The 13,384-nt window shown below is 39.1% G+C and overlaps 1 long non-coding RNA gene across 1 annotated transcript; it reads right to left on the minus strand.

Moving 5' to 3' along the window:
• Positions 1-647: 647 nt before the first annotated feature.
• Positions 648-12,353, minus strand: LOC137272436 (uncharacterized). Its single transcript, XR_010956092.1, has 3 exons — positions 12,258-12,353; positions 1,616-2,092; positions 648-1,090 (listed from the first exon to the last, which is right to left on the minus strand). It is a non-coding gene; the product is annotated as an uncharacterized lncRNA (long non-coding RNA).
• Positions 12,354-13,384: the final 1,031 nt, after the last annotated feature.

Here is a 13,384-nt window from a genome sequence, read left to right on the forward strand (position 1 = left end):
AATTGTACTGTGCAACCAGTTAACGGTGCTCCAACAAGGAATGGGTTGATGAGTTTTACATTTGCTTTTGATTCCAGTCCATGTTGATTTTGCCACAGATTGGAAAACATGCTTTGTTGTAGACACCACGTCACTGTTTTTTCCCACGGACTGGGGTTTAGATTTTCAGCAGAACATCTCGTCTATCTCAGTCCCTGTTTCATTATATTCTGAGGGAAACAAATAAGGGAACACTACTTCATGGAAGTGTTTCTTTGTTTCTCTGTTTTCTCTCAGATTTCTCAACAGTGCGCTATTCAAGGCTGGGGATGGAAATGGAAAACATCAAGGATTTTCGTGTGTTAGTTTATTTGTCTCTCTCACCCGCCCAGCCTGTCATGAATAAGTCATGAAGTCTCCGTGTGTGTGTACACGTGTGTATGTCCGTGTGTCTGTGTGTCTGTGTGTGTCTCTGTCTCTCCCTCTCTCTCTCTCTCTCTCTCTGTGTTGTTACATCGAAGAATTTAATATAAACATGTCATGTTTTACGGGGGGAGGGGTGGTCCTCGGGGAGGGGTCAGCGGCTGCTATGTTCTTGTGTTGGCTACATATATTAAAAAAGCATTGCACACTGAAATGAATAAAAAATCTTTAATTAGGCCGCATTTCTTATTTCTTGAATACAGATTTAGATATTCCAGAACTGATCATTTGAAGATATTTTGGAACTGTTTTTTGCATTCCTTCAGATTTTTTTCTGCTTCTTTGAAACAATGCTATTTTCGCAACAGATGTGCAGGGAAAGTCGAGGCATCTCAAACATGAACAGGGTGTAACTTAGTTTATTCCTTGGGATATTAGAATAAGATCTGCGAAACACAGGTTTTGTTCACGTCACAAAAGGTATTCAGATGAGTTGAGCTCCAAACCATCAGAAACACTGAAGGCAACGTGTTATTATCTTCTCTGTTGTAAACTGAAATTCCTACGCTAAATTTGGTTGATGTTGATGTTGGTGGCGGTGGCGGTGGTCATTGTGGTGTCGGTGGCGGTGTCGTTGTTGTTGGTGGTGGTGGTGACAGTGGTTGTGGCGGAGGTACTGTGCTTTCACCTGAAAACAAACACCGAAAAACAATAATAATCAGTGTAACAGTAGTAAAGCTGAAGGTGAAAAGGATTCATATTGTCATCAGATTCGTTGTCATTGCTCTCGTCATCATTAAGTTGATATCTTTACATTCATCACCATCACCAATTTAGTGTCAGGGTCTTTTTTCGCTGGTTAAATCGTTTTTCATTGTACACTAAATAGTTCACTGGCATCGTCATCATCCTCATTTTAATTAAAGCTATACTATACAAGTACCATAGTAACAAGATAACCTTCGTGTTAAGTCGCTCACCTATCACGTCTACATGACGTTTGGATTCGTAAAATGTACACATGGTGCAAGGTGCATTGTTGTTGTTAATTAACTAGATCACACTGCATTCATTCCCTTCTATAATGGTCTATTCAAAGTCGAAATGCATTGTTTGCACCTCCCTCTGTCTGTATAACCCAGGTTGCAATTTCGATGGTAAGCCTAAAACTACACGACTTCATACTATCCATTTACTACCAGCAGATTTTTACCTGTTTGAATAACTACTTAATGTTCAACCTTTGCCACCCTGTTTCCGACAGTGGACCTCGCGAGAGCTGGGGAGACTTGGTCTATGTCTGTTCCTGAGAGTGGATTCCTTGCTTTGGGGTGAGGCTTTTTCTTGCCATTTCTGTACTTTTGTTTTATTTGCTCTATTGTCAGCCTGTACAGATTCTGGAGATTATTCCGCTTGACCACAGTGTCCGGTTGTGTGGTCGGCTTTCCCAGACTGTCCCGTATGTCCGTAATGGAGAGTTGGGGAACACCCTCGGCGTTCTTAGAGAAGAGCAGCAATGCTGGGACATGGTTGGTTTTTTTATCAGTGCTCTCACTGCCGGAACTCCTAGAATGTCTAATGCCTCTGGGAGGTCTGACCTCGGTCTCAGTTCTTAAACCCGGAAGTGGGGGTCTTGCCTCCAACACCACTAGGTGTAGACAACAGAGGACGATCACTGCTAGCATGTCGCCTGAAATGTCAAGATCAGTTGTACAGACAATAGTTTAATGGCTAGTGAGTGCACGAAACAGCTGAAACAACTTGAATGTCGGTTAACTTTCAGTTTCCAAACACAAATTATCGCCAGCAATTAGATAGCAGTTGTTTCTGTAATATACACAGAATTGGTTAATATGATTCATTAGTTGTTCAACACTGCAGTGCGTATAAGCAAAAGAATATATCGACCACCTGCACGCACACCTGATCGAAGACTCTTGTGTCGATTCAGTGCTCTGCTGATTATTCAAAAACCTTTCCCAGGAGAGGCGTAGGACTAGTTCCTCCTCCCATTCAAGGGAAAGATCGCCGATTGAGCCACCATGAGTCAATCGGCGAATATACTTCAATGGAACTGCAGAGGACTTAAAATAATTTTAATGAAATACAATTATTAATTCAAGACTTTCAACCGTCAGCAATGTGTCTTCAAGAGACTTATCTTAAAAGTACTGATAACTTTGATTTACGACAGTACAGTTATTATCACTCCTTCTCTCCTCCAGGTGATAAAGCAACTTGAGGTGATTCTATTTTGGTTCGGCAGGGCATAATACATAGCCCTGTTTCACATAACACAAATCTTCAGACTGCAGCTGTTCGTCTAACTCTGCACATTGCCTTGACTCTGCTTGTACATTCCTCCTTCATCTATCATTCGACAGTCGGATCTTCAAAATCTCTATGATCAACTTCCAAAGTCATGTGTTATCATGGGCGATCTAAACAGACACAACCCGCTTTGGGGAAGCATCAATGCTAATAATAAAGGTAAACTCATTGAGGGATTTATTTCCGATAATAATTTGTACATTTTCAATGATGATTCAGCCACTTATCTTCATCCAGCTACGGGAACTTATTCTTCCCTGGATCTATCACTCACTGGTTCAACCTTATATAACGAATTTGAATGGATGATCCATGATGACCTCTGCGGGAGTAATCACTTCCCCACCATTCTCAAAACAGTCAGCCCAGGTGATGACCCCACTGTATCAAGAAGGAACTGTGCAAAGGCTGAATGGTCATTATATGAGACTCTGTGTGTTGAACACTTGAAACATGACCTTTTTAAGAATTGTGAAGATCCTATACAGTCCTTTATGGATATACTAAATGGCATTGCTGACAAAACAATTCCTAACTCCTGTGAAGTTCTACATATTCGTAAACCATGGTTTAATCATGAATGTAAACAGGCCAGAAAATGTAGGAACAAAGCTGAAAAATGTTTTCACCGACATCCTACTGTCCATAATTTAGACAAAGTCAAAATTACTAATGCCAAGGCTAGACGTGCTTTTAAACAAAATAAGCGTCAGTCTTGGGGAAATTATGTTTCCAAAATCAATTCACGAACGCCTATGTCAAAGGTTTGGAACATGATACAAAGAATAAAGGGCAAAGGTTCCAAGTCTACCGTTCATCATCTGAAAGACGGTGACAATTTTTTAACTAATAAAATTGTTATTGCCAATAAACTTAGCGAAACTCTTGCAAAACATTCATCTTTATTAAAATCATCTCCCTAAGTTTCAAAACTATCAGAAACAACAGGAGAATAAAAGTATAAAGTTTTCTTCGGATAATGGTGAAGACTATAACGAGTTATTTTCGTTACATGAGCTCCATACTGCCCTTGAGCAAGCTCATGATACAGCGATAGGGGCCGATGATATCCTCTACCGGCTACTGAAGCATTTGCCCGAATCATGTTTGGAAACAATGTTAAACATATGTGACATGATATGGAATACCGGGACTTTCCCACCTTCGTGGCGTAATGCAATTGTAGTCCCTATCCCAAAGCCTGGCCGGGATCATGCAGATCCGTCTAACGACAGACTAATCTCTTTAACGAGTTGTGTCTGTAAAACCATGGAACGAATGGTAAACAATAGATTAACATGGTATCTTGAAACCAACAACCTTCTAACAAATATTCAATGTGGTGTCAGGAAAAATCGAAGTACTATTGATCATTTGGTACGTTTAGAATCCTTCCTGCTATAGTAAATAAACAACATGCTGTATCGATTTTCTTTGATCTCGAGAAAGCTTATGATACGACCTGGAAGCATGGTATTTTGAAGGATTTACATGAATTCGGTTTAAGAGGTCGTTTACCTCTTTTTATATAGTTTTTAAAAGACAGGCAATTTCAAGTCAGAGTGGGTTCAACCCTGTCTGATCATTACAGTCAGGATCAGAGTGTCCCTCAAGGCAGTATTTTGTCTGTCACTTTGTTTAGAATTAAGTTCAACAGTTTATCCAAGGTTCTAAATGATTGAATTGATGGATCAATTTTTGTGGATGATTTTAATATTTCTTGTCGAGGTACAAATATGCATACTATCGAACTGCATTTGCAGTTGTGTTTAAATAAGATAAATAAATGGTGTCTTGAGAATGGTTTTAAATTCTCAAAGTCGAAAACTAATTGTGTACATTTTTGTAGGAAATATAAACCGCATAAGGACCCTGAACTATATTTAAATGGCACTCCCATCAAAATCGTAAAGGAGGCAAAATTCCTGCGTCTAATATTTCATTCTCACTTAACCTTCTTACAGACTACCCTCCTTCACTTATACAGATCACTGATATGGTCTAAACTTGATTATGGCTCCATCGTCTATGGCGGAGCCTGCAAAAGCAACCTAAAACTTTTAGATTCTGTCCACCACCAAGCTCGAAGACTTTGTCTTGGATCTTTCAGAACTTCACCTGTTGACAGCCTCTTTGTTGAGGCTGATGAACCATCTCTTGAGCAACGCTGTATAAAGTTATACTCTAATGAATCTAACCCTGCATATAACTGTGTTTTCAATCCCCTGTATGAGGATTTATACAACATAAAGTCTTCTCTTGTCCCGCCTTTAGGGCATAGAATTAAACCCTTTCTTTCTGCTGTCGGCATTGAGCGGGAAAACATAGCTCCCTCCCGTCTTCCTTCTTCTCCTCCTTGGGAGATGGTCAGGCCCCAAGTAGACCTAACATTGACGACATTTAAAAACTCAGAAACTAATAAATTACAATATAATCAAGAAAATAATCAACTAAAACACTACAGCAATTATAAATCCTTATTTACAGTTGGGTCCAAGGATGATGGCACAGTGGCTTGTGCCACTGTCATTGGAACCAGAACAATATCTTCTAGATTACCAGATAATAGTTCTATTGTTACAGCAGAAGTTAACGCCATATTAACAGCTCTTAAAATGTATTCAAAGACACCCTAGAGATAAACAATATATAATCTATTCTGACTCTCTTTCGTGTCTTCAGGTGATTGAAAATATTTCTTGCAAACATCCACTTTTAATGGAAATTATTGAGTTGTATATTGATCTCGCCACTGCCCAATACGACATCGTCTTCTGTTAGTTACCCAGCCATGTGGGAATCTCTGGGAACACATCGGCTGACCTTGCTGCTAAAGCAGCACTCAACATATCTGTGACACCACTTCTTGTTCCTTACAGTGATTATAAAGCTACCATTAGATCTTACATCCGTGATCTGATGCAGAAGAAGTGGGACACCCAAGTAGGTATCAATAAATTACAAGAGATAAAACCTTACATTGGTTATACCTACTTGGATTGTCGGTCCAGATTTGAAGAGGTCATGATACGACGATGTCGTATTGGCCACACCAGGTATACGCATGAATATCTTTTGAAAGGTGAGGATCCTCCGTTCTGCATCCCTTGTGATGAAATAATCACGGTCAAGTATATCTTGCTTGACTGTGTTGAATGTTCCATCACAAAGGACAATTATCTCACATCAAGAACTCTGAAGAACCTTTTTAGTAACGTAAGTTCTCATTTAATTACTGCATTTTTAAAAGAATTTAATTTATTGACTGACATGTAAATAAATAAGTATTTCATTATTGGAAGATGAATTAGTAACTGAGATTGTTAGTGGCTGTATCCTCGAAAGGGGTTGAAGTACCGTAAAATAACTGTTCTCCTGAGAGGAGACGTAAGTCCCAAAACATTTGAAGTCAAATTTAGTCTTCCTTTTTCAGCCGTAGTATTTCTGTCATTTTAATTTGTGGCTAATCTTGCATACAGTCGCCACCATCTGAAGGGATGGTGTAAATCCAGCTAGGGACCATGCAGGCAGCAGAAGTATTGTAAGTCCCCATGGCCTCTAGTATGGTGATCTACCTTCAGTTGTTGGTGATCTATAGCCTGTTTTTATATTGTACTGTCCAAATAGTGATACTGGTTTTAACGTTTCACGCTAGTTTTAATTCTTATTGTGATACTCTAGTTGTTTTACTGTCCTTCGTTGACAGGGTTTTACCATATACATAAATTCCTTTTTCCAAGAATGTTCTCGTCACGATATGGCTGCAATATTGCCGATGTTACTTAAATATTAACTCACTCACTCACTCAAAAACCTTTCCAAAGTGATTCCGATTTAAGCATGCCTATTCACACAGGAGTTTGAATCACAATAATTAGTCGTTTGCAATCATATATTGCTATTACATATTATGAGTAACATATTTTCCAAATTTGAATGAAATTCTGGTTTCATTGTCGCACTTTGATTGAGTTTTGTCTCATTTTGCTTGTATTTGAGAAGGCGACAACGTGACAAAGCGACAACACGATAATGCGACTCTGCGGCAATGCAACAATCTTCCTTTAGCAATAACACGGCTTGGCTTCTTACATTTGTACCCAAGTAAATTTCGTAATGAACAAACGCTTTAACCACTTGGCCACCCCACCGCCCCTGATGGAATGGAGATACAATACATCGCATAGTAGAGGAAGAGAGTGAGCGGAGTTTTCCGCTGCCTTTAGAAATATTCCAGCAACATCACAGCGGACGACACCGGAAATTGATTTCAAACATTGTACCCTTGATTCCAAGCACCATGTCGATGCTGCTTATTTTGTCCAAATTGCATCACTCGATCTTTCGTCCACATTAAGCAGACCTGAGCGTAAATGCCCTCTGCTTGTCACAAAATCGATATGGCCTATGGACAGGCGGTAATATAGACGGAACATCGTTGATAAGAGCGTTAAATCCACTAAGAAACTCCCTGAGGAAACACTGGCCCTCTGGGAAATATCCAGGAAGAGTAATCGACACATTGCTGTTAAAACCAAATAATTAAATTTTTATTGTGTTCATTAACATTTTGGCAATCTGATTGGTTAACTGGGAACATTTCTTTTGATTTCATTTCCCGATGAATCTGAAAAAAAATAAGCCACGCCCACCGAACCGGACTCCTTTCGGAAGTGAGGAATGTCGGGGAATACCTCTACACGGCGGGGGAATTCCCTTGCACTCGGGTACCTTAATGAACTTTGGGTAAACATTGAAGTGATACATTGTGGTTAACATAAACAAACAACTGAAAATTATCCGTGAACGTTAATAACGTTGCAAGGCCTCGACAAGAGCATGCGCACGTTGGAACCTCAGTTCATGGCATCGCAATCCCAGGCACATCACAGCCTCTTTCTACTTACGCAAATACTACAATCTCAGTTCCACTAACTTATGTCATCGGGCTTCATTTCCAATCTCACTTTTCAAACTGTCTCTTTCAGTTCGCAGGTAGTAATTCAAAAGTTTGAACTTCAAACTTTGCCGATACCGGGACGCGTCACGTTGAGTTGTTCCACTCTGATTCGCCGACCGATGTTAGCATGGTTGATTGACAGCTGTTTGGGGGTGCTCTATGCTGATTGGCTGATGGTTTGGTAGGCGTGTCATTTTATGTAAACGCGGATTCATACAGTTTGCACATTGGTTTTTAGTTTCATACATCAATGCAACGAAAGAAATACACAGTAAATCCTTAAGTATAGTATACTAGCATGTATGAATATCATGAACGCCCGAACAGTACACACAGCATATGCAATCAATACACTGATCAGTACCACCTTTTCCAGAAGTATACAAAACTACGAATCACGTCAGTTTTCAAATTCTAATAATGAAAGTCGGATTTATACTCACCCGAAAGTAATACATACACGAAGTACAACCAACCAAATACAGTCAGTTGTGTAGAAATGTCTGATTACGCTGGGCTCAACATAAACGACCCAGAATGGGAGTTTTAGGTTCTACATTTTCTTTTGATCCCAGTCAATGTCACCAGAACATGTTTTGTTGAAAACGCCACGTCACTGTTTTCCCGACTGATTAGGGTTGAGTTTCAATTGAAAATTAAGACGACAGGAAACAGTGGGCATGGAGTCGTCTGCCACACATTCCCTGTTAAAGGATATACTGAGGGAAACAAATCAGGCAACACCACTTCATGGCAGCGTTCCCATATTTATTCTCAGATTTTTGCTGGTTCGGATTCGTAAAATGTTCGCATGGTGCACTGTGCATTAAATTGTTGTTCATTAACTAGATTGCACTGTATCCGTTCCATCCAGGGACAGCTGCAACACCACTAAATGCAGACAAAAGAGGAAGATCACAATCCGCATTTTGCCTGAAATATCAAGATCAGTCGTGTAGGAAATAACAACTCCAGTGTCTTGTAACATTCACAATAAAAGTGATCATGAGTAATTCCTGTAAAAAAGCAGAATCGATTCATAAGTCACGAAGAGATAAATATTTAAGCTGAACGCTATCGACCACCTACACTTCACTGGACAGCTGATCCCAGCGTTCATGATACAAAAACGTTTTTTCAACGTTAGCATATGCCGATTTACGAGGTCATTCAAAGAGTAGTCCGCCTAATATATTCTTGATGTCCAGTGCTTTTAAGACCTTCGATTTTATTTTGAAGGAACCAGTAGCAGAGCCATATCCATACATTTAATGCTGGGGTATAGTGGTTAACGACACATATATTGGTTATCAAAACACATTGGGGAGAATAGTTCTAAACAGATTTGCAGAAATGAAAAACGATCTGTCGTTTGGTATCTCCTGGATAATGGTATGTCTTCAGATAATGTCATATAAATATGTTCAGAACAGTATTGGACGACTTCCCGTCAAAGATTATGATTGCTTGATTTAGATGTAGAGGGGATCTGTTTTGAAGGACACTCCTATCTTAGACTTGCAAAAACAGTGTGTCCAGATATCTAATCTAACACTCTTTCAATATATTTAGAGCCGGTACTTGTACTGGAATATGACCATTTGGTATTTTGTTTGAACCCTCAGCATCATGTATGAATACGTTATGCCCTTATGATTACGTCATGTAAAAGGGGGATGGGTAGTGTCTCCAAAACAAGCTCTGTTCAGTAAACATGAAGGTGGTCACTTTAACAAGCCACTGTAGTCACAAATTTCATGTCTATGCACTTTAATATCTAAGTTTCATTCTGGCGGACTTCTACCTATCTCAAAAACAGAAAATGTTTCCTGAAGTTTGTGATGTATTTATTGCAGATTTTGTATTTTGGGCAGGGATAACAAGATTAAAATGGTCAAAAGGAATGGAGATCGTAAGGCTGGAACATAGCAAAGCCAATTTGCTTCAAGATGAAAGTTAATATATAGAAAACAAAAACAGATGCACTTGTGTCATTTCCTTGGTGAACTACTTTTCCATCGCCCCTCAAAAGCATGACAAAGCATCTGTCTGCTTTTTTCTGTTATGGTTGATGCTACGTTGACATGGGTTTAATCACTTGTTTAAATGATAGTGATAGTTGCTGATAATGATCTTCATTCACCATATATCCAAACACAGGATAGCCAGTACCCCTTTTACTTCCAACCCATAACAGCAGGCCTCAATCTGTCATCCTGATGTTACCGGGGTTACGTAATCTGTGTATTGATATTTAAATATGAATTTGTTCATGATTATTTTACATTTTCGAAACATAACCCTTAGCAAACTTTCAGTGGTATATATCAACACGTAAATCTTGCCTGAACCAGACAAAAAACGATTGCACAGCAAGATGCTAAGGACACATTGACAACGATCAGAAAAATCATGTAATTACCGTTGAATTTATATTTCAAATCGGTGATGAGCTTCAGGTGACTTGATCCTCTCCGGGTAAACCCTTTTTCAGCCATGTTTCACAGTTCTCAGAATCCTTATATTTTGGCTTCTTTAACGCAGTTCCCCGAAATGAAGTACGTCTAGACTTTTCTACAGGTTACGAATCTGAAACTGCCCTTCTTTACATTGACTTGTTACAATTTCGAACTTCCAATAATTTTCTTCACAACCAAAGAAGTAGATGGCCACGAATCCTATTAAAAGTGTACTAGGTGGAACCTAAATGGTATTATGACGAATGTCGTTATTTGTTTTTATGCCTCAGTTTGAATTAGAAAGAGATCAGATTAGAAGTTTGGAACTTTCAAAAATAAATAATTGAAAAGAATCATGACCTTATTTAATTATAACTTCAATACCTAAATATGTAACATACTTGCTGTACACTGAACCTAGAGTTTGTATGTACTTTTTATGTTGCATGAACGAAAATGTTGAAAATGTGACTGACGATTGCAGTAAAGTCCGGTTATACAGAATTCGAAGAGACCAATAACTTTGTTTGTAACTCGACCATTTAATATCTCATGTGTCTGGAACCGTCTAAACAGTTCGTTGTATCGAGGCTCACTGTACCTTACGTTCTTACGATACTCCTCCCAAAGGTTTATTTTCTCACATACTTGTGTTAGCCTTCAGAGTTCATTAACCAGTACATCACACAGACGGTTGAGTCGTCAGCTATGGGATTAACTCCTCCCGAAATGCTATCTGCGCCCGAGTGTGACGGGGTCGACTTGACATGCTATTAGATGTTTATGGAGGTCGTCTTCGCCAGTTGTCATTTCGTCATACCTATCCCGAATCGGGTGCATGGAGTAAACTGTATATATGAAAAGCAAGAATCCTATATTTCTGTTGTTTAAACTTTCCTTTTCGTAGTTACGTGTACATTTGGCCACATACATTTCCATTTTTCTCGTTGGAGACATTCTATTCAAGCTACTTCTATCCTGGATATGTCATTGTAACCGCTAACAGTGAGTAAGAGTGGTTTTAGGCCTCTTTTAACAATATTCCATCAATGAGACGACGAGGGACTTGGAATATGTTTCATTCTAAATTCTCTTGTGGGAAATCGAAACGGGTCGATTGAATAACAGATAAATGACTGAATGATAGATGTGTTCATTATGGTGTTGGATATGGCTGGCAACGAAATGAGCTGCCACAGAAAATCAAGTTAGGTAAACGCGTCTTACATCGAATGTAAATGTCGAGGTGATAATCTCTGGAAGCGGTTGCTTATAGACATGAACTGGTGTAATGAATCGAGAATGTCACTACATGTATTTGTTGAGTTATTCAGTTACCGTTTAGTGGTAGTTTTCACATATATATTGTTCTTAAGTTTGATAGTTCCAACATGTAAAAAGATATAATGACCACATGAACACTGGGATGTTTCCGATATATGTTGATTATATCTGCTTGTGTTTATATCACTGCAAGCAAGCTTGAGGCGACAATCAAATGAATTGGACTTTCTCTAAGGTTTGTCATGGTTCTCAACTGATTGATGGAAATAGCGTTAACAGCTCCAGCGGGCAATGAATTCCAAGACATATTTGCGCACGGAAAATAATTGTGAATATCTTTGCGTTCTACAGCTAATAGTTTGAATGGAAGTTAGAGAGGTCATGCCCAATTTTCAAAACAAACAACTTGTACTATAGGTAAACCAACTGTAGCTTGTGTGGATAACCGGGAACGTCTGAACAGTAAACACAACATATAGGTATAATGTTTTCCCACAGACCTCTATAGATTTTTAGAAAATCCTGTTGTCAATAATCATTCCATGTACACTTGGGTGTCCGACCTTTAAACTAGAATAAAGCACAAACACCAGATTCCTCAGCCTGCCAATTTTCTAGCACAGGAAGCTAAACACATCAATCCCAGTTCCGTACCAAATGTCACTTATTTCAAAATATCTAATCACACATTCAGCATTTAAGGAAATATGGATAGTTTTAATTACTGGATGGATGTACATTTAGAAGCATGAATATATTAAGTAATCAATATATCGCGTCATTTTTCAAATTCTTTTAACGAAAGTTCTATTTATACTCACATGAAACGAACACAACCAACGAAATACAGACAGAAATGTAGAATGTCTAGCTAATGTGAGCTCAACATAAATATCACCCTACACTAGCTCTCTACCTTCATGCTCCCTACCTCTCCTTACAGTGACGGTCAATTTCTATTGAAGTCCGGGTATTGTGCAAGCAGATAACAGCGATGCAGCTCGGAATTGGATATTGCGTTCTACTTTTGTGTTTGTTTACAGTCCATGTCACCTCAGCCGCTGATGAAAAAAATGCATGCTTTGTTGAAAACGCCAGGTCACTGTTTTTCCCGCTGATGAGGGTTTTAAGTTTCAGCTGTTCGGGTCCCTGCTCCATCATATACTGGGGGAAACAAGTAAGGGAACACCACTGTACGGTCTGTCCCTTTATATATTATTGAAACCTGGTGGTGATAGTTGAAAACAAAATCAAATGGAACCCGGAATTTTCTTGAGTTCTTGTATTTTTTTCTTTCAGTGTATGTTCCCACCCGCCAAACCTGTAATGCTATAGTCATGAATGAAGCAAGTCTACATCTACAATCAAAATCGTTTATATAAACCAATCAGTACGGGAGGTCTGGATTTGATTAATGTGGAAGTTCTTCATGACAAAACTTTACTGTGTACTTTTGCACGTGTTTAGCTATTGGGTGATCCTATGGTGATGGACGTCAAGACTAATGATGAAAGCAGGGAATTCCACAGCTTTTAGCATGCCAAGGTTGTTGGATAGAATCAGAAATTTTAAGAAGATTTTGATGTACAATGCAGCGGTGGGAGTAAACCAGGTGAATTTATTCTGTTCAGAGTCGATCATTTGGGAAGAAGCTTTCTGAGAAGCCATTGCATCGTGTGTAATGCAATGTGTGGAAAAGCATAGCAATCCCCCTGACCCTTTCGCCCGAATGAGATTGACTGGTCTTAAATGTGAAACTGGGGGCTTCCTTTTCCTGGCTTTTTCACTTTTCCACTCGCAATCTCCTAAATGTGATTCTGAAAGACAAAAGTTTCCATGAACTGTCCATTGTGTAATCAATTTACACAAACTTCCCAAAACCTTGCCAGTGGATGCTCTTCCTTCGTTCAAGCAGCAGGTATCTTAAACGACATGATGGCATAGGTCG

Source organism: Haliotis asinina, chromosome 2, assembly GCF_037392515.1.
Source record: "Haliotis asinina isolate JCU_RB_2024 chromosome 2, JCU_Hal_asi_v2, whole genome shotgun sequence".
NCBI classification, from domain to species: domain Eukaryota; kingdom Metazoa; phylum Mollusca; class Gastropoda; order Lepetellida; family Haliotidae; genus Haliotis; species Haliotis asinina.